Raw genomic sequence first — 22,691 nt, forward strand, 5'->3', positions numbered from 1 at the left:
CGATATCGAATTCGGGCATGGGAAAGTTTCGGATGTTTTCTCCCGTTTCTGCGAGTGATATCTCGGAAGCGCCGGTTGTCTTCTATTTCACGACACGACCGCTATTTTAGTCCGACCGAATCTATGCCAATGTATTTTTGTTGCGTTTTCGCTCGGACAGCTGACAATCATGCTGTAATCCGAGTCATCGGGGACCGCCTGGTAGTTGCACCTACTTGTTACCAGTCGCGAAATTTTGAACAGGTTTATCTAGCCTGTGCTTTGTCGACAGCGCTTTTCCTTTCAATGTACATTGTTGCCGAATACTGGACAACGTCCAGGCTTTTTCGAAAATGCTATACGGGAAATTGGAAAGTTCAACTGTGTGGTTCGTATCGATCATCGAATGTGAGCACTGATAAGAAAAATCAATGAATTCGACAATGACGGTTGTTGAATTGGGCAGATGTGGGTTATATTGTTTTTTAAAGATAAATCTTCCATAAAACGTGATTTAAAATTTAAAATGGTTAAAAATAGAAGAAATAATCTTTAATCGAAAAAATCAACTTATAATATGAAAGCATTTTCTATACTTTTATTATTTTTTAAAATAATAATAGAAAAAATTTTTGTGAAAAAATAATACTAGGATTAAAATCGGACTAATTTGATATAATTTTCAGTATTAAGAACGTATAAATTATTTAAATTTTTTAACTTTACAAATAATCTATTTAATTTGATTTAAAATTTATTTTTTTTTAAACTAATCAAAGAATGGATTTATTATTTTATTTATTTTAAAACTTTGATACTTTATTTGCTAGAGTATTTGTATACATATACAGCTGTCTCAATATGGCAACTACTTATTCTTAGCTTAGTCTTCAGAATTTAAATAAAAGGACGCAGTCAAAAGATACTTTGTATGTAAATTACATGTAAATTATATACAAAACGATCTTGTCTTCTCATATAGATGACGTGTGAGCGCTAAATTCCATAGAACGTCAAGGTTTTCTTGTACTGGATGCGTGCAAAGCTCGTAAAATAGTGCTAAAGATAATCTCGACATAGATTCGGATTTAATGGATAATGTAATGTTCCTTTGTAAATATTCATGTCAGGCCAAGGAAAAATCTGATTTGTTGGCAAAGCCGACACTCGCGCTACCTGCTACTTTTTCGTACGTCAGAATTTGCCTTGCGTGTCGGCAGGACCAGGACAGGTCACTTCCTTCAATCTTTAACGAGAAGGATCAACAGGTGCCTCGAGGGTTCGTCTAGTTGCACTGCTAGTGATCCTTTTTTAATCTACACCGACCGAATAGGATCTGATACGAATTAACTTTGATCGAGGTTTATGTGGACCTGGGTTAAAAAAAGGAGAAAATTGCGATGTCAAAAACTATGGGAGAATTTTTCCAAATAAAAGCGTGTACGGGATTAATTTCGCGAAACTTTTCGCTTATCATAGGGGTTACGTGCCTCGTATATTGAAACGAAACGCCGCAATTCAACTATACTTTTAACTTTCTATCATGCAAGTCTATTTTAACTGAAAATATGAATATGATCTTATGCGTATGCGAAGCACGATTTTATCGAATTAACTAAAAAACAAATTAAAATAATTTTTATAATCATTACATGAATTAATTTTTCATTAACACTTTATACTATCTTCCTAGAAAGTATTTATACTTACAATGATTTGAATAAATTTGAATGCATCGTATAATTTTATAACGCGTGTAAATTGGAAATAGCACAAGTTTAGTATTGATTATACAATAAATCTATAAATAAAAATAAGTACGTCTATCTCTCGTGAACAGGAATAGAATTTTATACAAATATTTCTATAGTTTCCCTCATGATTGCTATAACCTATAAAATAATGTTCTCTTTCTTTTTCGAGAAGTACGTTCCAATATAGACCAAGCTTCATAAACCGTGCTAAACTAATAAACGGGTCAACATTTTGAGGTGGCAATAAAAACGGCCATAAGAAGATAGCGGTCACGTTTAACTAAATCATGGAGTTCCCAGAATTGTTGAATTTTCGCCGTTTCATATATCGCTTCGACCTGCATGCCGTGTGGAAATTTATTCGACCTCTCTCGGAAACGAGCATCGCGTGCATCACCGGCATGCAAGGTGCGATTTTCGAGTAGCCGGTCGCGTAATTTATGCATTAAGCGCTATTTACCCGCGTTATTTTTAGTGGAATAACTCGTCGCGCGCGCATCTTACCCGCACATTATACACATGCGTGCGAATCCAATGATAGACGTTATAATGTAGAAGTGTCGAGCAGCTGGCGAGAGAAGATTTGGGACGGGGATCGTGGGAAATTCATGTGTGGCATACGGCAAAGCGAGCGAATTTAATTTAACATGCGCCTGTGGTCAGTGCTGAGAATTTATCATCATAGACGGTTCGTTCATTAAAAATTCTTTTAAACTATTTTTTTATTTTGCATGTACGATATATAATATATTTTTTGTGCATTATACGGTATAGATAAATTTTTTTATGTACGTATCTATATCAATCAAACAAAAAATTATAATATTTTGCAGTTTAATCTGTTGAATTTAAAATGAGCAATATATACGATTAAATAAATACTTGCACTTTTGTCAATATTCTTTCTCTTTGAGAAAACGAGAGAAAGGAAGATTAATATCATAAAGTAAATTTAAAGCGAAGAAGGGTGAAGAAGTTTAACGCCATTCAATGTCGGGAAAATTAAGTACTATGTAACAGGGTATCGTAAATATCTCGTAACTTGGATATTAACTTTCTTAGGCATTAAATTATATATTACAAACTTTGCTTATTGCGGTACTAAGTCTCAGCATCGGCGCAATTTAACAGTCTATCTTCTTTGTCTTCATGTAAACATTTTCAAATTTATGCGCGATTAAAATTAAAGCAATTATTTTGGATACATAAAATGCGTTTGTTCGATAGCTTCCGAAAAGTAAAACGTTGTTGCGAGCTCGCGTAAAGGTAACGGTCGTAAATGAGACTTAACACTGCTCGCAACGAGGAAAGCACGAGCCTTTAAAGGGTCTATTTAGTATCCTGAGGGCGCCGGCCGAGTGACGTTATTCAGTCTGGTGTAAGTGGGGCACAGTCTCCTAGATCTCGACGAGTCGTATCACAGTGCCTTATTCAATCAGCTCGATGCACTCTATCGGCCAATCTCCCGCCAATGGAATCTATTGAGCGTGAATTCGCGTCGCGTGAATGAAAGTTGCGTTTGATACAATGTGACAACTAGGCGCGTTTCGCAATCGCGCATTCTAGATATATTACTATAAAAATCTTGAAGCAGAGATATATTCATTGACAAACAAGGTAAAATCATATTTTCCTTGTAATTTTTTAAAAAATTGTTGATAAATTTCTATTGTATATGCATATCACATGTGATTTCACAGTCTTAATTAATTTGAAACAGAGATTTTACTATAAAATAGATTCACGTTGATACATGTTTATCTGTTTCTCTTTCTCAAATTTGATAATTTAAATTGTGATAATATATTTTTTCACTATATTATAATATACAGGGTGTCCCATTTTAACTTGGACAGTAAAATATCTCAAAAACTAAGCCCAGCAAACAAAAATGTTTCAGACAAAAGTTGTATGGTTTCGAGGGGGCCATAAGAGGGTACCATTGGTTTGACCTTGAAGAGTTATTTGAAGGTTACATGAAGGTCACCTTCAATTTCTTAAATGGAACCTATTTGTCATTGTATATTCTTGTAGCTTATCTCGAGAGCTTTCCAAAACACTATAATTAAGTATCTTTTCGTTAAGTACTTTTTGAGTTATGAGGCTTGAAATAATTTCTTAATTTTACATAAACCGTAAAATATCTTGTAAAATATTCATTTTTCGATTATCTTACCTTAATACTTTTACGTACAAAATAATGAGAGGAATCAACTGGTGTAAAGAAAACACATAGTTGTTTTGAAGAAAAAATATGGAATTTGCAATTAACAATTCCATATTTTTTCTTAAAAACAACTATGTGTTTTCTTTACACCAATTGATTCCTTTCATTATTTTGTACATAAAAGTATTAAGGTAAGATAATCGAAAAATGAATATTTTACAAGATATTTTACGGTTTATGTAAAATTAAGAAATTATTTCAAGCCTCATAACTCAAAAAGTATATTTTTTCTTAAAAACAACTATGTGTTTTCTTTACACCAATTGATTCCTTTCATTATTTTGTACATAAAAGTATTAAGGTAAGATAATCGAAAAATGAATATTTTACAAGATATTTTACGGTTTATGTAAAATTAAGAAATTATTTCAAGCCTCATAACTCAAAAAGTACTTAACGAAAAGGTACTTAATTATAGTGTTTTGGAAAGCTCTCGAGATAAGCTACAAGAATGTGCAAAAATATATAGGGTGTTCCATTTAAAAAAATTGAAGTGACCTTCACATGACCTTCAAATGACTCTTCAAGGTCAAACCAATGGTACCATCTTATGGCCCCCTCGAAACCATACAACTTTTGTCTGAAACATTTTTGTTTGCTGGGCTTAGTTTTTGAGATATTTTACTGTCCAAGTTAAAATGGGACACCCTGTATATTTTTACAAACGTGATATAATATTTTTTTTCGTCATGTTCTGATTCGGATTTCTATGTCGATGTCTGTCCCGCGAAGTAACGAGAGCGTGATAAATTTTTCAGAGAAAGGTTATCGAGGAAAAATAGCTCGAACATGCAGCTTTGCTGCTAAAGCCACTACAAATGTAATGTGCCCTGAGGCAACTCTCTCTGCATGATTATATTATAATATGTGATGCATATACAAAATTGCGCACAATTCGGAAATAATGGATAGTTAAATATCAATCAATAGGCGTTGATTAAAAATTAAGTGACTTGAGAGATATAATGCGAATTGTTTCATCCTACATTATTATGGTGAAAATATTAATGTATATTTTGAAATGTACATTTATACAGTCTATCTAAATTTTTTTATACACATCTCGTTAACATCTAGTAATTTTTTCAAATGCGTGTAATTTTTAGAATGCCTTAAAATAAACGAATCAAATTTTAGAAACAGATTCTTTGAGGAATTTGAAGTCATTTTTGATTCGCTCGATACATTCATATTATTGCCAATCGATAAACGTGTCCACTTTCCGCAAGAACGGGCTTATGAAAACGGATGGATTGTGCGATGGATAGCGTAAGGATGAAAGGGGTTATCTCTCTCGGAAAATCCTTCTGGTCTAAGAAGCAAGCTGGTAATAACAGATTTTTGTATGGAATTTTGAGCTCTGTTAAATCAAGACATATTTCTCTCACTAAGGAACGAAATAAAGGGAAAGTTTACCGTTGTTTACTATTGTTCGATTTCAAATTTGTGCGATATACGCATGTGATATATCATATATGAGAACAGTAATGCTGTTTCTTTTCGGGACTGAACACGAACCTTTTTTTTTTCTCTTGAGAAGAATTTTTTTCTTAAAACGCACGGTCGCTTCTCCTCGAGAGTTTATTTAGGTCGCGAGACGGGGGTGGATTAAGGTGTGCACGTAAAAAATAAGTACAAGGGCGAAGTTCCTCGAGTTTCGTATCTCTCGTCATTGAGCTCCGAAAATAAAATCTCTTCAGTCTATACGTTCTACACTATGAGCGCGAGATCCTCGGAAGATCATAAAAGGAAAATCCTCGAGAAGAGAAAAATTATGAGATAATATAATGTAAAATACAGTATGGTTTTATATAACAAACTTTTGTTTAAAGTTTTTTTGACTGAAGTTTTTAATGCTTAATGTACAATCTTTTGATGTAGGGGCATTGATTTAGAGATTTAGTTATATACTCCATAAAACTTTTGTTCATTCAGATATTGCATAATGTACTAAATTATTTATATATTTTATGTAAATCTCTATATTAAATTATATTTCTATTATTTACTTTTGTGTGCTATTCTCTTAAACAATTTTATATATTTATGTAAATTGAAATTTTATGTTTGTTAGACATTTGGAGACACAATATGGATCTTTTAATCTTTTGTAAATTCTTAAATTGAAAGTATTTTAATGCCATTAAATCAATTATAATAGACTTAATTATTCCTCTTTCTCTTTCCTCTTTCTCTTTTTCATAAATAATAAATAGTCTCAAAAAAATATACAACTCTTTCCGGTTGAGTAACTTATATAGCATATGAATAAAAAAATTATATTGATCAAAGGCAGTGACGATATTATGTAAAAAATTAACCATTGTTGCTTTTAAAGATTTTTTTCCGGAGATTAAAAACTCGAGATACTATCGAAGATTCGTTCGCGCGAAGTTTAACACGAGGTGGCTTTAAAGCGACGTTGATGCGTACCTTAAGGGCGGAAAATAGGTCGGAAGGTAGTGCAGAAAAGAGGAGAGATTGCAGGCATCGACAAACACTTTGCCGTGTCGAGAAAGTCTGATTGGCGTATCGCCAAAACACAGACTACCCAGTCATGTTAATGCGCGCTTTTTTTCTCGGCTCAATGCACACTTCCTACAAAATCGCTGCTATTCTCTCTCTATTGCACCGCGTGAAAGCCGCAAGGTCTGAGAGTTGTTTATGCAGATTAAATTAAAGGAAAAGATTACAAATTATGAGATCATAAATTGTAACATTTTCTCTAATTCTCTAATTTCATATTTCTCTTTATTTTATTATTTTTAATTTTCTACGTATGTTTTATTTACGAATTATAATTTATAGAATATTTTAATAAAAACATTATTAAAGGTTTTCTTGATATTACATTTTCAAATTATCTATTATTATGTTAATATAATGTGCGATTATAATCAAACATTAATCATTATTTGTCGATATGATTGAATGAATATATCGTACATTTAATCAGGAGTATTATCTTAATTAGTTCGTCGAACGAACATACTGTTTGTCCTTTTAATTATTTATAGGTATACTTCCAGGAATTATGCATGTATTGGTTTTTTATTAAAAATGAAATGATATGACATAAAACTCTTCTCACGTTAATAATTATGCGGCTAATTTCTCCGTCGTTCATTATTCTATACTATGCATTGAACCGTTCCACAATACAGTGCTCGCCGTATCATAGTTAATTGGCTGCATTTGCCAAATTGCTGCCAAATTATGCAGACGGCACGATTATCAAAGTTCATCGCCTCGTTCACATTCGATTCCATAAAGCTTCAAGAAATGAAATGATTTATACACTCTAATTACATTTAAAATCTATGTAATCATATTGAATACCATATCGAATAAAGTAATTGTTATTATGAATCTTTTTATATTCTCGGTCACATTTATCTACTGTAATGCTGCAAATTAATTAATCAAAATTATTAAAAAATTTATTTAAGATTATTTAATCAGTAAAAATATAAATCAATAAAAATATAATCCCTTTTGATAGATCTATATATAAAAAATATTTTTTTTTAAATATAGCCGTTCCGATATTAAGCCAATTTACTACTTTACATCAGACAAGTTATTGTGTGTAGTTATATTCTAGTGAAAATCAAAATTGCCTCCCGTATCCGCAATGATAATGGCAGAAAATTATCACGTTATTTTTTCACCGATCCTTTTCACCAACACTTTGCTAGTCCTTTCGTGAGCTTCGAGCTTTTCTAAAACCCTCTCGCTTTAAAAACGTTGTAAGTACAATTAGTATTGGCATTTCGTGGTTGAAATAATAGAGATACAACACAATGATTGCAGCGGTGGATAATTGGATCTATAAATCTAATCGAGATTCAGTGAAGAAAAATTGGTGGAAATATTTTTATGTCGCGTCGGTATTTTTGTAATAATAAAAGTATAAAAATATATAAATTATATTTATTTTATAAATAAAAACACAAACAATTCAAAACTGCCAATTTTATTTTAAAATGATTTCTTTGATTCTCAACTATCCATTAAGCAAGCGGCTCACTAGCAATAACCAATTTAATTAATTATTGACAAGTATTGATAGATGCGAGAGATATCGATGCTTTTCCTTAATTGCACCCATTTCTTGTTGAGAGAGAAAGAAGAGGGAGAGAGAGAGGAGAGAGGGAGAGAGACATAGAAAAATTGTTCTTTTCTCTTTTTCACATCTTAAAATATATCATCGGAATATATCATACCGGAAGCATTAAGGATTTTATTTTATAAACTGATCAGCCATTTTTCCTCTTCTTCCCACTGCGTGATTAATTGTACGTTTTTACACAATAATTTCTTCGAGGAGAAACTGAAATCGCTAAAATATATTGTGTTATGTTCTACGTCAATACAGAATTTCTATTTCGTATCGATCAACTATGGCTTAATGAAATTAGTCGATAAATAAATAATTAAACTTGCTCGTTAGCGTTCTAATCGATAATGGAATCTAATAGTATGTGTGTACATGTGTGTGAATGCGGTAAAAAATGCAAATTATTCTTGAATTGAATAGAGCTTGTATTATTTTTGCAACTTTACTCGTGAACGAAAGTTAGTGGAGGGATTCTGGTAAATGATGCATATGAAATTAATATAATTAATGAATTAAATATTAATTGCACGTTTTTTTATATAAAAGAATATATCTTAATCCCAATTATTTTGAGTTGAAGAAACAATTTAGACAACCTTTCTGATTGGTATTGGCTTATCTATAAGCAAACAAAAAACACAAAATAAAAAAAATTAGATTTGTCTCTCGCAGAAAGATAAATACCTTTAAAAATATCTGGATAAATTTATTTCTTTATTATAAATTATTGAATTGATATTATAATTTATGAAGAATAATTAAATAATACATGTATGATTTTATCCAACAACAAATTTTTGATAAATTTTTGAATTTTGTGACACAATTCATTATATTCTGCTTAAAATTGATCGAAATTATTATAGCAGCCATTTTTGAACCATATTTCCGTTTTAGCTAATCGATATTATATTTCGTATTTCGTATAAATTCTTTTGCGCTGAATTTCCGGAAATATAAGGCCTCCATAGTTTCTTTAATATCTAATCTCGTTCTCTCTTTCCTTCCATATTTCTCTCTTTCTACTACGTCTCGCGCCCTTTTCGAAAATATTTGTCGTATTTCTTGTGTTCAATGGGAAATCCTGTATCTTGTTGACAGAACAAACAGAACAAAAAATACATGATTTATACTCTCAAATTCGCAAAGACAGCGCGCACATACATGTCATCAATAATCGCTTCAACAATCGCTAACAATTGCTATAGTTTATACAAGTATACAAGCTTCATTGCATCCTTTACAAATCTTTATCAACGCAATGCAGTAGTTTACTTTACACATATATTTTATGCAGTCAAATTTTGCTGTGAAAATCTTTCTGTTTTTTCCTATCAAGCCCTTCAAATTGCTGTTATATTGTAATATGTTGCAATATTATATTAATTATAAATGTTATTAGTTATTTTACTGTGCTTTCTATTAATTATTACTAAATATTTAAATGAGAAAACTAATCTGTTATATAGTTAACAAACTATTTTGGTTTAATAATTAAACAATTACAAAGAATGATCTTTGCCTTTCTAGGAGTAAAAAAATTTAATATTATCGAGATTTGTATGAGGTGTAAAATATTAAGGTATAAGCTATTCAAAATTTTAAATATTTCAATACATTTTTCTCATATTGTGTAATAAAACATGCAATATATTTTTAAGATTTTTGATTTCACAAGATTGAATACTTCCTTCTCAAGCGCTCCGTTGAATAAAGTATCGTATGACTATAGAAAAATCAATGGTTTCGCGTGGTCTTCGTCGTTTGTCATTAGTGTGAAACACTGAAAAATGATTTCCGCAGCCTTGCCGAGACGTCTCCTGAACAAGCAGCGGCATTAACAAGGTCCGATTTGTAATTCATGAAGCGCGCGGGATGGATTGCTGTACGCGTCGATCGAAAAAAAGAACGCCGAATGAAAAAAAGAATTGTTTTCTTAGCTCCCACGTGCTCTCTTGAATTCATTAACTGCGCGAAAATTCATTGCCTCGGCTACTTACATTTTATTGTTGACTGTTAACAGAAAAGAGAAAAGCAATGGAGACAAAAGTCATTAATTCTCTATTTCTGTTAGAACGAACCATCTTGAAAATGTAGCGAAATTCTGTCTCTATTTATATAAATGTTGCTCCACTTCTTACTTATATGATTTAGTAGCTTTAATCTTCTTAAAAGTTCACTCCAACTTGATTATTTTTTAAGAATTTGTACATATTTGGCTTGAATCTAATTTTGATTTAAAATTATAGTTATATCAAGTCGTAAGTTTTGTTATTTGAAAGTTTTATAGTGTCTCTGATTGTCCTTAAGGGACGTAATCTCAGAAGAGAATAAATCTCCCCCTTTTTCTCTATCTTTCGCTCTACTTTAACCACGTAAGAATTTTTAATTTGCATAGTTGAGTAGGTATATAAGAAAGATCATAAGAAGTAATATAACTTATAACTTTAGCTCGATTATCAAATCTAATAATTTGGATAGAGGAGCATTAAATAATATCAAACACTCTAATTTTCATTTTTATCTTATTTTATATGTCTGTTTGCCATATTAAATATAAGCTATATATTAAATAAATTATATATTTATAAAATTTATTTTTTAATATAAAAATAAACTATAAAATAGATTAATATTTATCTTACATTTATGACGTATATTTTGCGCATCTCATACAAATATTTATCTAAAATGTATATATATATCATATTTATTTTCGTTAGTTTTAATTCGGTTACGTAATCAACTTTTATATTAATTTTTATATTTAAACAGAAGCAAGTCTGTAGATATTGAGATTTCTATTTCGTTGACTTGCGTTGATTAAGTCGACAATGAATATGCATATTTGGCTCATACAATACTTCTATCTTCTTTTTTCCATTCTCTCCATTGTCAACTCTTCTTTTTCCATAAAATCTTTTCATGGCCTTCCGGCATCTATGTCTCTATCGATCTGCCCGGCCGAAGCCGTGTGTAAGGCCGGTTTGGGCGGGGTCATATCACGAGGAAAGAAAAATTGACAGCGATGAGTTGGTGCTTATAGAGAGCTCCGAAACTCGATTTTGAGCACAAGATAACGACTTTTCTCGTTGAAATATGATATGTCATTTTGGAAAAATAAGTGCCATAAAATATAACATATCGTTCTTTTTGTGCAAAATTAATAAGAATTTTTACACACGATATAGTAATAATTTCTGATAATGTCAACGTAACATTTCTTTAAACTTTCGATTATTCAGCTCTCGTATTTCAACTAACACATTAATAAGAAATTTTATTTAAAATTAAAATTGAGATTAGGATTTATATAAGATTTCATATCAATTTTTTTTTAACTGTATAGTTGAAATGACTATTTTTATTATTATTGAAGGTGAATATAAAGCGCATAGAAAATATAAAATTAATCAAATAGAAATTCAAATCTATTCCGTAGAAATGAGATCTGCGAACGACATAATCGAGCATATTTTTGATGCAATTACTCTTGGTTATATATGCAAGGCAATCCGGAGGAACTTTCGAGCCTGGAATAAGTCAGTTTACCCACGAAGTGACCCAATTGCTTGGTGTTAACATGCTCTTCTAAACTATGGTATTAACTTCTAGTAAAATCTCAGCTTGCATTTGACAGAAATCTTGTTCTTCATCTTTCTTTCTCTTTTTCTCTCATTTTCTTCTCTCCTTCTCTCTTTCTCTACATTCTGTTACCTTCTGTAACGTCGTTAACGTCGTTAACAAATATAAATTATACAGCTGATGCTGATTTACATGTTTAATCTCATAAGCCGAATTCGTATATAATTTTAAAAATGTCTAATAAAAAATAAAGTAAAAACTTTCTGCTGAATAAAAAATACACAAGTTCAGAGAAGTTGTTGAAGAAGAGTTGTTTAAAAATCTTTATTTTAACTTTATTTTATTTTTTGTTGAATGTGATTTAATATAACGTGATATATATAATATTATACACGATAATTATGTTGTTTTTATCACGCGCATGTTTAATTATTTTCTCGCCAATTTAAAAATTATAAATTTATTTACTTATTAATATAAAAGAAAGAGAGAAAGAGAGAGAGAGAGAGAGAGAGAAAATTGAATGAAATAATTGCCAGTTTGTGCCAGTCTTTAAAAAAAAAAATCGACGGAATATCATCGACCCGGGATTTCGAGTCCAATTCCGCAACAATTTTTCACGCTTGTCCGATATCGCTTTAAAGCGGTTATCGCGTCGCCGTTTCCAGCCGATAGTGACCGACTAAAAATAATATTTCCACTCGCGCACCAGGCGTGACATTTAACGGTTACTCGCCCACGAATCGACCTGACTCTCTCAAACATAATTACCCTTTCTCATTAGCCTCTTTCATGGTTTACGGTCCGATCGGTCCCTCGACGTCGCAGATAATTGCCGCAACAGAAGTGCCTCGCGATAAACTCGAAGTGCTAGCCTACAATGATATTCTGCCATAAAAGTGCTTCACAGCAGCACGTTCTGATATATTTATTAATTTGTTTAATAGAAGGTGTATTTATCATGGGATAATATGAATAATCACTGCATTCTTTTGCTTTAACAGTATTACTTTTAATTTCTGTCTAATAATTTTCACTGTCATATTAATTTAATTTATATTTTCCTATTAACGTTATAATGTGTAATTGAATGATTTGAGACAATACATATTTGATAAGAAAGCACATAAATTATAATGATATTCTTCATTAGAAGTTTTAAATTAAATATCGGCCGATACACTTGATATATTTCTTAATACATTTTTTATTCTTCAAAGGATTTTTAATTGAGACTATAATGGAATCGATAGCTGAATATAAGCTAACAGTCTCACGCGGCTTTCTATTGTATAGCTTAGCACATTATTGCTTCAAGCCCTTCAATTATACCGTAATCCGAACAATTCTATCTGTCTACAGCGTAGAACGAATATGTATATATATAGATAGAGATATTGTGTCAATCTAATTTTAGATTATTATATCTAAATATTATCTAAATGAACGAGAATTTATAGAATTTTGACATTTGACATAGATTCCAGCATTTAATTTTGTAACATTTATATTACACACATATTATAAATATTTTTATTTTTATGAAAATAAAAGATCATATTTTTGAGAAAAAAGATTATATTAGGATTTTTACCATAGAATTATTAATCTATTAAGAATAATTAATTTTTTTTTTTAATTTGACTTTTTTAATTTGAATTTAATAATTATATCAAAAAATTATCTCTTTTAATTTATTTATAATATGGCACATAGTTACATTTTTTAAAAGATAATAATCACTTTTTATATGTCACATTATAAAGCATTAAGTGATTATGCCTTTCGGTTAGCCTCTATGACATGTTGGCGTGTACTAAACAGCCGGGTCGAAAACACGCAATGCAATTAATATGCGCGCTAATTGCTCAAGTTTGGGTAATTAAGAAATTTCCGTGCTGTCTAAAGTCTCGCGAATATATGGAATTACGGATATTAATCTGCTAGGCCAAAAGCATCACAAGCATCAATATAACTTGATACAATAAAAGTTGTAGTTTGTACATTGCGTATGTAATTTAAACTTTTAGAAAAACTTAAACATTTATTTCCTTTAATTTTATTTCATACATTGTTCAATCTTTACTTCATTTAAAAGTTTTGCGCTACGGATATTAATCTGCTAGGCCAAAAGCATCACAAGCATCAATATAACTTGATACAATAAAAGTTGTAGTTTGTACATTGCGTATGTAATTTAAACTTTTAGAAAAACTTAAACATTTATTTCCTTTAATTTTATTTCATACATTGTTCAATCTTTACTTCATTTAAAAGTTTTGCGCTAAGGCAATCATCTTGTACATGTAATGTACGTTATAACTCGAAAGCTAATGAAAACAGAACGTTAATTTAATTAAAGTGCAAAAGTAACTAACGACCGTGAAAAGATCTTAATTGCTTTTACTAATCTTGTTGCGTGCTTTCGGTTAATAGCGTCGCAATCGCATGGTACACGCCATCATATCAACTCAGATGACTGATAATAAATTACAGGATTATATTGCCATATCCGTAATTTGAGAAAAATACGAATTAAATTATTACGTGTAAAGCATTGGAAATAATGATTATAACAAACTAGTAAGATAGAGTAAAAATAAGTACAATGTCACCAAACTCCTTAAACATTTAATTGTAACGCATATTCCTTAACTGCATAACTTGCGATGTATCAGACAAAATATATCAGAGAAAATTATTATTTATTATTATTATTATTAATTATTATATAATAAATATACTAAAGGGAAAATGATTCCCTCTGATATAAAAAAATTTACAAATTATTGTATTAAAATTAGAAATAATTATATAATTATATCAGTGCTATTTTTTATTAAGATATTTTGTATGGAAAAAGGAGTTTATTTTTTTATTTGTTTATTTTTATCTCAATGAGATAATTTTGCGGAATCGATATTTTTATCGCGAGAACTTCTATGGACTATATTGAAAGGCATACAATATTTTGATGTTAACACAATCTCGACCTTCGTCGTAGTCAGAACTGAAACTGTTTATTTGACTTGAGTTGAAATGCGATGCTAACATTGCGTGTCATTAAAGTGTTTTCAGGAAATCAGGAACCACCTCCAAGTACGGTCCGCGCCTTCGGATTTCTCTAGAATCTCTTGGTTGTTTGCCAAGAATTGTTAAATCAGATCTGATGATTCGTATATATGTAATATAATCTAGATGTATTAATACGTAATGTGGTGCAATGTTGGCCGTCTGTTTATCCGTTTATTAGTATTGTGCATTTCTCCCCTGGGAGAACTTTCTCGCGATAAACAACTTACCTCAAATTAATTTAGCTTCGTGATCTTTCATTTTTATACGCCACGAAATAAGATTTAATTTCCTTTCCTGCTAATTATTTTTCTATGCGGAAAAATAATTCTCTTTTGTGCTGTTTTCCTTCACGGCGATAAACGTATAATTCCATAGCTTTTTTTAAATTTTTTTATGAGATTATCATTCTCCTCTTCTATTGTTTTTTTCTCCGATGACACAATTCGATTGAAACACTTGTTATTTTAATTATCGTGGAATATTTTTTTATAATTAAACAGTATTCCTTTCTTGTTATTCTTTTTAACTAACAAATTATGTTTTTCTTGTTTTCTTGTTAATAATGAAGATAAAATCAAATAAAGTAAAATTTAACTTTTAAAAAGTTACAATGTAGTTGATTGAATTATATGCCGAAGTTCTTTGTGTGTTGGATTCTTGTGATTTTTTAATAGCAATTATTAATGGTTATAAGTAATAATTCATCCTTAATTACTTATATAATCGATTATTTAAATAATAGTTTCATGAAAGATTAATCTTAAGAATGTTCTGTTTTTCTCTTGATAGAGAATGAAAGCATTTCAAGGTTGTCCAAAATTATTTCACAAGACGAATTTCCCTTGGGATTTATCTTTCATTTCCAGAAAACTCATTTCACGGGACTAAAACATGTTTCTCGAAGATTGCCTTTTCGTAAAACTATTATTTGGTCTAATCGCAATTAAGAACAAATTATTATCTTATTAACTTTTTTACTATTAAGCATCGCAAAAATTCGGCGAATATTTTTTGCTGACGTTTGGAAATATAAAACAGAACTGTATATAAATTAATGTTTCCTGACATAAATAAAATTTATAGAAAATAGATCGTCACATATCTCTTAATAATTTTTATTTCTACATTTACATAGTTATAGCATTAGTAATTAGTTTTATAGTCGTTTTACTATTTCTCGACCATTATAAATGTTTGTTGAATGTCACTTTAATAATCTAAAATGGGAGTTTTAGACTACTATTATTGCATTAGAAAATCAGAATACATATGAGTTTTAAACGAGCCACAATAGACTTGAATATTTAAAATGTACCTGCGAAAAGTGTATTAAATGTCCTGAAGTTGCCTCTAATAAAATATGAAAGTTCTGCCTCTTGCAGGTTTTATGTGACTTATATCATTACGGCAATAAATTCCACGGTAAATAAATTCTAAGCGCCATAAAAGTTCCTTTACACGACGAGTGAGTAGCGCGATAGACTTCAGTATTTAAGCTGCGTTTTAAAAAATAAAATACACGTAGTACATCAGGATTTTTTAATTATGGACATTTTGAAGATATTAAAGGTATACTGATACTTAGAGTTGAGAACATTATTTTATAAAAATAACTTGTGACACCGCTTATCATTTTCCTTTCTTTTTTTTGAAAAAAAATAACTCACATTTTACCTTCCTCCCTTTTTATCAATTTTAATATTCTTCAAATATTACTTTTTTAGATTTGTTATATTAAATATTTTGTGTGTATTGACAGAAATAATATATAGCTACATATATTTACGATAATTCTAATATCTTTTTTATGCAACTATGTAATTGCGATAATTTCAATGTCTTTTTTTTTATTTTCAGCGCAAGGTGAATCGATGTTAGAAAAAAAATAACAGATAGAAATTAATAATTGTTTCGAGATTTTCGCGATAAAAAATCTACATATGTAGGAATCTTGCAAGAAATTTATGTACTTGCAATATAATGCGGGCATTGCCCGTGTAATAATTCTCATTCATAATAGCGCGACTGCGGCTTTGCGGGCGACAACGAAGCATGCTATTGTGGTTTCGCATGTATCGCTTAAATACCTCGGCGTTGACTCCGTCAAGGTATTTGGCATCGCGACGCGCATCTGGTGTGCGATTTTTGATTAACGGCAGCAATGGCGGCGATTCTTCGCATCCGGAAATAACGCGGTGAAAATGAAGTCCGATGCACTGGTCTTTAAATAATCTTCTGCGCAGTAAAAAAATTGAGAAACATGCGATTTCGCGCGGTGGCGTAGCCTGTGTACTTTCTTCCACGTAAAAATTATCGATTGGTTTTGAAAAAAATGTAAGGCAGTTTGCCACTAAATAATTAATAGAGAATCATATTCCATAAATAAATTGTGACATTTTACGATACAGTGCTTATTTATGGTATGAGAACAAGTTCGAGAAAAAGTTAGTTTATGTGTAGATTCACATTTTGTGGGAGAAAATTTATTTTCGCGTGTCATAATGTATGATATATGCAATAAATATCAATAAATCTCTTTTTCATAGCGTATTATCATATGGCGATTCGAGAATGATTACCTAATAGGATAATAACGGAGTTAATCGATTGTGAAATAATCGCAACGTGAATTCGCGTGAAATCAACGTGAAACCATTTTAATTCTCGACCATGTAACTATAGCCTACTCATATTCTGCCGTCGGCTGTTGGCTTACTTTTTGGCGATCATTCTGACTGGTAGAATGTAGGCATGGCTGTTAAAACGATCCTACAATGGCGTAATCGATGTAACTGGGATTTGATCTCGCGCTAACAACCAATTTCACGTGAAATCGAAGATGATAAGATCATCGTGTTACTGTCAATCAAGCAACGGGGGGATTGATAGATTTTTTAACATCATAGATTGATGCTGACGTTGACATGGTGTATTGATATAGCAATGAAAATTAAAAGTTCTATTTTTGGAGTGATTTTATATGAAATTCATATTTATAAGTACAAATTATTTTTATTTTTAATTTCAAATTTCATACTTTCTGATTTTTTATTATGTTTTTTAAAAGTACTATAATATATTCGCACTTTAATATAAACTAACTTTATCTAACGGATATCTAAATTCAGAACATATCTAATATGAGAAACGTAAAATAGTCTAATTATTTTTTCAAATTCATCTATTAAATTAGTATTAAATTTGTGTTTTCAATAAATTCAGTAAAATTTATATTATAAAATATTTTAACTTAAAATTGATTAATATATATATATATATATATATATATATATATATATATATAAAATAATTTACTTTTTTGTAGGTTGTATTTATTTATTAATAAATTAACATTTCGAAATTTATGACATATTTGATTTAAAAATATGAAACTTTTAAATGTCACTTATTAAATGTGAAAAATAAATTCTGAATAATAATTCTGACGTATATAAATTTTATGTATGACAGAAATTCAATTTTATCTATAATATATTTTTTTTATTAAATAGAGTTTATATCATTGAGAATGATGTAAATATAATCGTGATTCAATATCTTCTTGCAAATCAATTTTTAAAACCATCCCCATCTTTTATTACTCGATACTTATGATAACGTCTCAGCAAAGTTATCATGCCACTCGTCCGGCAGAAGTTTTTATTAACTTTGAAGGAAATTATTTACGCTCGAATTACCAATTCTTATATTGTATAATATATAAATTATGTTTGTATATAGATTTGATCATACATATTCTGTTTTCTTTTCTCTATGAATTTATTTATGGACATAGAAAATTATCTTTCTTTTCGAGTCAGTAAATCTTTTTTTCATTAATTGTAATAGCACATGCGCGCGTATATATTATTAATGTTATTAATTTAAAATTAATATTATTATTAATATTATTAGTATATTAATAAAGTTAATATTAATTGAAAAAATTCATTTAAAATAATTTGTCTTTCTTCAAGAAAATGTAACGATTGTATCGAATATACTTTACAATAGCAATTGGTGACAGTTGCGATTTCTTCGTATCAAATAATCATTAACAGAGATCCATGTTCACTGAATTTCCTTGAACTCGCAATTAGGGTATGATAGATCGTCGACATCAATGTTGAAATCGCCTTTCCGCGGTAGACCGCATTATCCGATTAATCAAGAACTTCGCATGATGGAGCTTATAGCATTCTGAAGTTAGACAACTGTGACAGATGGAATTAGAGTTACAAAGCGGTTGTTATACATATCTTGTAACTTTTAAGTTTTATTTAATTTATATAATTAAAAATATATATATTAGAAATCTGATAAAATAAAACTATGTTAACAATATTTTCTTTATGTTAAGAAATACATAGGGAAAATTTATAAAGACATGTTTTTTGTCAATACTGTAAAATTATTAAAAGAATTGTTAAAAAGATGATAAATACTTGTCTAAATTCCTAAATCTTTAAGAGAAATGTGGACTATTTCTATTGGAGAAAATCATTAATTGTTCTGTTTAAGTTTTTATTCAAGAGTTTCAATTAGCTAACACTATCGTGATATTCGTAAAATCAAATCGTAATTATATTCATTGCATCAAAATTAAAATATCGCTGTCAATTAATTTTGAAAAGTGTTCTGTTGCGAATCCTTTTACGCTTCCGTTCGCGAGTGCTGAAATAATCTTTACGGAGGCTCAGGTGTGGACTCACGCACGGTCTCGGGTCGCCTAGACCCGATGCTAAATCCGCTTGTCGGTACAAACAGACAGGTGCCAGCCGATGTCGAGCCAATCTTCTCTTCCATCTCCTTTTATTTCTCACCCTGCTTTGCGTGCCGAATAAATATATACGAATATATACGATGACGAGCGATGGGCTAAAAAAGAGAGAATCGAATATAAAATAAGAAAAGAATATAGAAAATAGAATTATGTTTGTACTAGTTGTTGTCTTTACACGCGAAACAATTGTTTTATAAAATCATATTATATCGATTTTCCTGATGCTTTGTAACTCTAATCACAAAATTGTTAATACCGATAACATTTCTTACTTCTTTTATAGAAAAAAAAATAAATTTTTTGGAATAAAGTAAATATGCACTAATGTTAGATTAAATAGTGCAATTTTGGATTTATGTGTGTTGCAAGAAAAATAAGTATTGCTAGAATATCTAGAAAAAAATCGATAGTAAACTGCATTTTATTGCTAAGTTCATTCGCCTATTTATAGAAGAGGGAAGGTATGTTAGCAAAGTTTTTTGCTTTTTAGTTGCGTCTTTTATTAATATAGTAATTTCCTGTGAATTACAATTTGATAAATTCTTTTTTACTATATGAAAGTTTTTGTTGGGCTAATATTTATTAATTTAAAAAGTTATCTACAAATAAAAGAAACAAAAATATATATATTTATATAAATATTATATTATATTTGCATTTTATTGAATAGAAAAATTGTTTTTTATTATAAAAAAATATAAAAAAATATTGTAATATAAGTACCAAAATCTCTTTTATCTTATTTTATTAATAAGCAAAATATAATTAAGTAGTCTTTATGTATTTTAAAGATATATCAGCTTTAAATAACAAAATTCTTTCTTATGATACACTTGAGAATTGTAACATATCTTCTGTGATAAATCTGTCTCTTATGTTGATTAATTTAAAGAGTATATGTTAGTTAAATTTTATTGTACTGATTCGTAAATAGCAAAATTCTTTTTTCTGGGCAGAAATTCTCGCCGTTTCTAGGACACTCTGTATATCGATTAACTCAGAAATAGCGGCAAGTGTGCTTAAAACGCTCATATAGGAAAAATCTTCTTTATGTAGATTTTCATTTTTCGTGAAATATTTATATCATACCAACAATATTTGTCAGATTTATCGATCGAATAAATCTGAAATAATGCCAAAAGCTAATCGATATAATTTTAACACTTTTTGACTTATCTTTACACATTAACTATATTTATTATATTTATATAGATGCACACATTTGTTATTTATTATTAATATTATTTTAATTTTACTTATCTAACTGTTCAGTTATCAAAACAGATGCTGTATGCAGTCATTTTAATTATACGATCCATGAGATGCTATCGTAGAAAAATTCTTTATCACAATACCGTCGGTCATTAAGCCCGCGTATGTCTTCTTATCTTTGTCTACGCCTTTGTTGTTTAAGTTATTACGACAGCCACGAGTCAGAGAATGCACTTTATTTTCAGACAAGGTACGTGAACACTTCGCGGCCAATGTAGAAAACTGGTGATTCGTCTTTTAATAGCACGTTGCATCTCGGTAATAAGAGTCGCCGTCCGCCGTATACTGGGTGGCCCGAAAATGTCGCTTCGTTTGACAAAGATATAGCGACGATCGGGTAGCGATGCCGGTGCTGCGACCGATCGTTCCACTGTAAATATAGATTCGTTTGTGATCGAATCGATTAATTGTTGACCGGTTGGGAGATGGTTTACATATATCATAGTCAGGGAGATGGTATACATATATAATAGTCAAAATAGTGGATTAATGTGGTCTCTTTGTGCCGATAAAATTACTGTTATTATAATAATTTGCATTAGGATTTCGATTGCATGTCGGGATTTTGGTTGATTGTTGCATGCGAAATTTATGTGGTAATTTGCAATTTTACTTTCGTGGCCTTTGTAACATATAATTTTTAGATTGTATGCTTTGATGTGTATATTATATATTTCGTTCTATTTTTATCAGAAATATTATTAGGAAATACGATGAATAATGGAAATTTTTATATATTATAAATACATAAAACACATACAAAAGAAAACATTGATATTATAACTGTAAATTATATTTGTATCTATATATATAATTAATATAATAATTATTATAAATTTACATAAATTTTTTTTAATTCTTATATTTGATAAATGTTTTTCATAAATGTATATTAAAATAAAATTATATAATTATATAAAAATAATATAATTATATAATTATATAAAAATAATATTATATATATATATGACAGTCTCTTTATTTATATAAATCGTATGTCGTAATGCGTCGATTATTTTCGACTCGGAACGAAAGGCGTTACCTATAATCTTATCGATCGATGTACATATTGACTTGTCTCTAAACGTTGACAACGAGGAGTAAACAGTTCGTAGCAAATCGATTTTCCTACCGCTTTTCCTCTTCTGTCAAACATTATTCCTTATCTCGTAAACAAAAATAAATTTATTATAAAATCAATAAAATATGTCCATATCGACATTAACAATTTCATCATGTACGAAAAAAAGAAAAGATCTTGAGTACAATATGTTCAGGATTCGCGATTATACATTAGGCAAAAAGAAAAAATATATGTAAAATAATATGGGCATGTTTATCAATGTCAAAAACGAAATCAATGTCAGGTTATTTTTAACTGTTCTTTATCATATTATTCTTATCACAACTGTTCTTTATCATATTTTTGTGCATGAAGTACAAGTATATATTTATGCTTTGAGGCGAAAAAGACGAATTTTTAAATGTTATAAATTTTACAGACTGATAAAATTGTTACGAGCTATGAATTTAGTAAAATGAATATAATTAATAAAATATATTAATTATATATATTTTTGTTTTTTTATAAAGTAATATATTTTTTGTATGACGTAATCTCTCTCTCTCTCTTTCTCTCTTTTTATATTTTATTTGAATTTATCAAATAAATTAACAGAAAATGTTTCAATTTTAGAGATGAATTACTTATAAATAAGCATTTCGATTAAAAAAAATAATGAATATTTATTAAAGCTAAAGTACTGATATTTTTCGTAATTAATAGAAATTATTGTATTAAGAATCAAATTTGTCTCTTTATTTTATAGCTAGATTATTCTAAAGTGAAAAATATTTTATTATTGCTATGTTTTATACACGTACGAAATATTAAAA

At 29.5% G+C, this 22,691-nt stretch overlaps 1 protein-coding gene and 1 long non-coding RNA gene across 12 annotated transcripts in view; one reads left to right on the forward strand and one right to left on the reverse strand.

Moving 5' to 3' along the window:
* Positions 1-22,691, forward strand: part of Shal (potassium voltage-gated channel protein Shal) — a 286,553-nt gene that overhangs the window by 5,469 nt on the left and 258,393 nt on the right. The gene's annotated exons all lie outside the window — the stretch shown is intronic.
* On the reverse strand, positions 18,875-21,012 carry LOC145968057 (uncharacterized). Its single transcript, XR_014437658.1, has 3 exons — positions 20,879-21,012; positions 19,453-19,618; positions 18,875-18,954 (listed from the first exon to the last, which is right to left on the reverse strand). It is a non-coding gene; the product is annotated as an uncharacterized LOC145968057 (long non-coding RNA).

The sequence above is a fragment of the Camponotus vicinus genome, unplaced genomic scaffold (assembly GCF_025532165.1).
Source record: "Camponotus vicinus isolate PSW18456_S1 unplaced genomic scaffold, iyCamVici1.0 SCAF_3, whole genome shotgun sequence".
Classification (NCBI taxonomy): Eukaryota; Metazoa; Arthropoda; class Insecta; order Hymenoptera; family Formicidae; genus Camponotus; species Camponotus vicinus.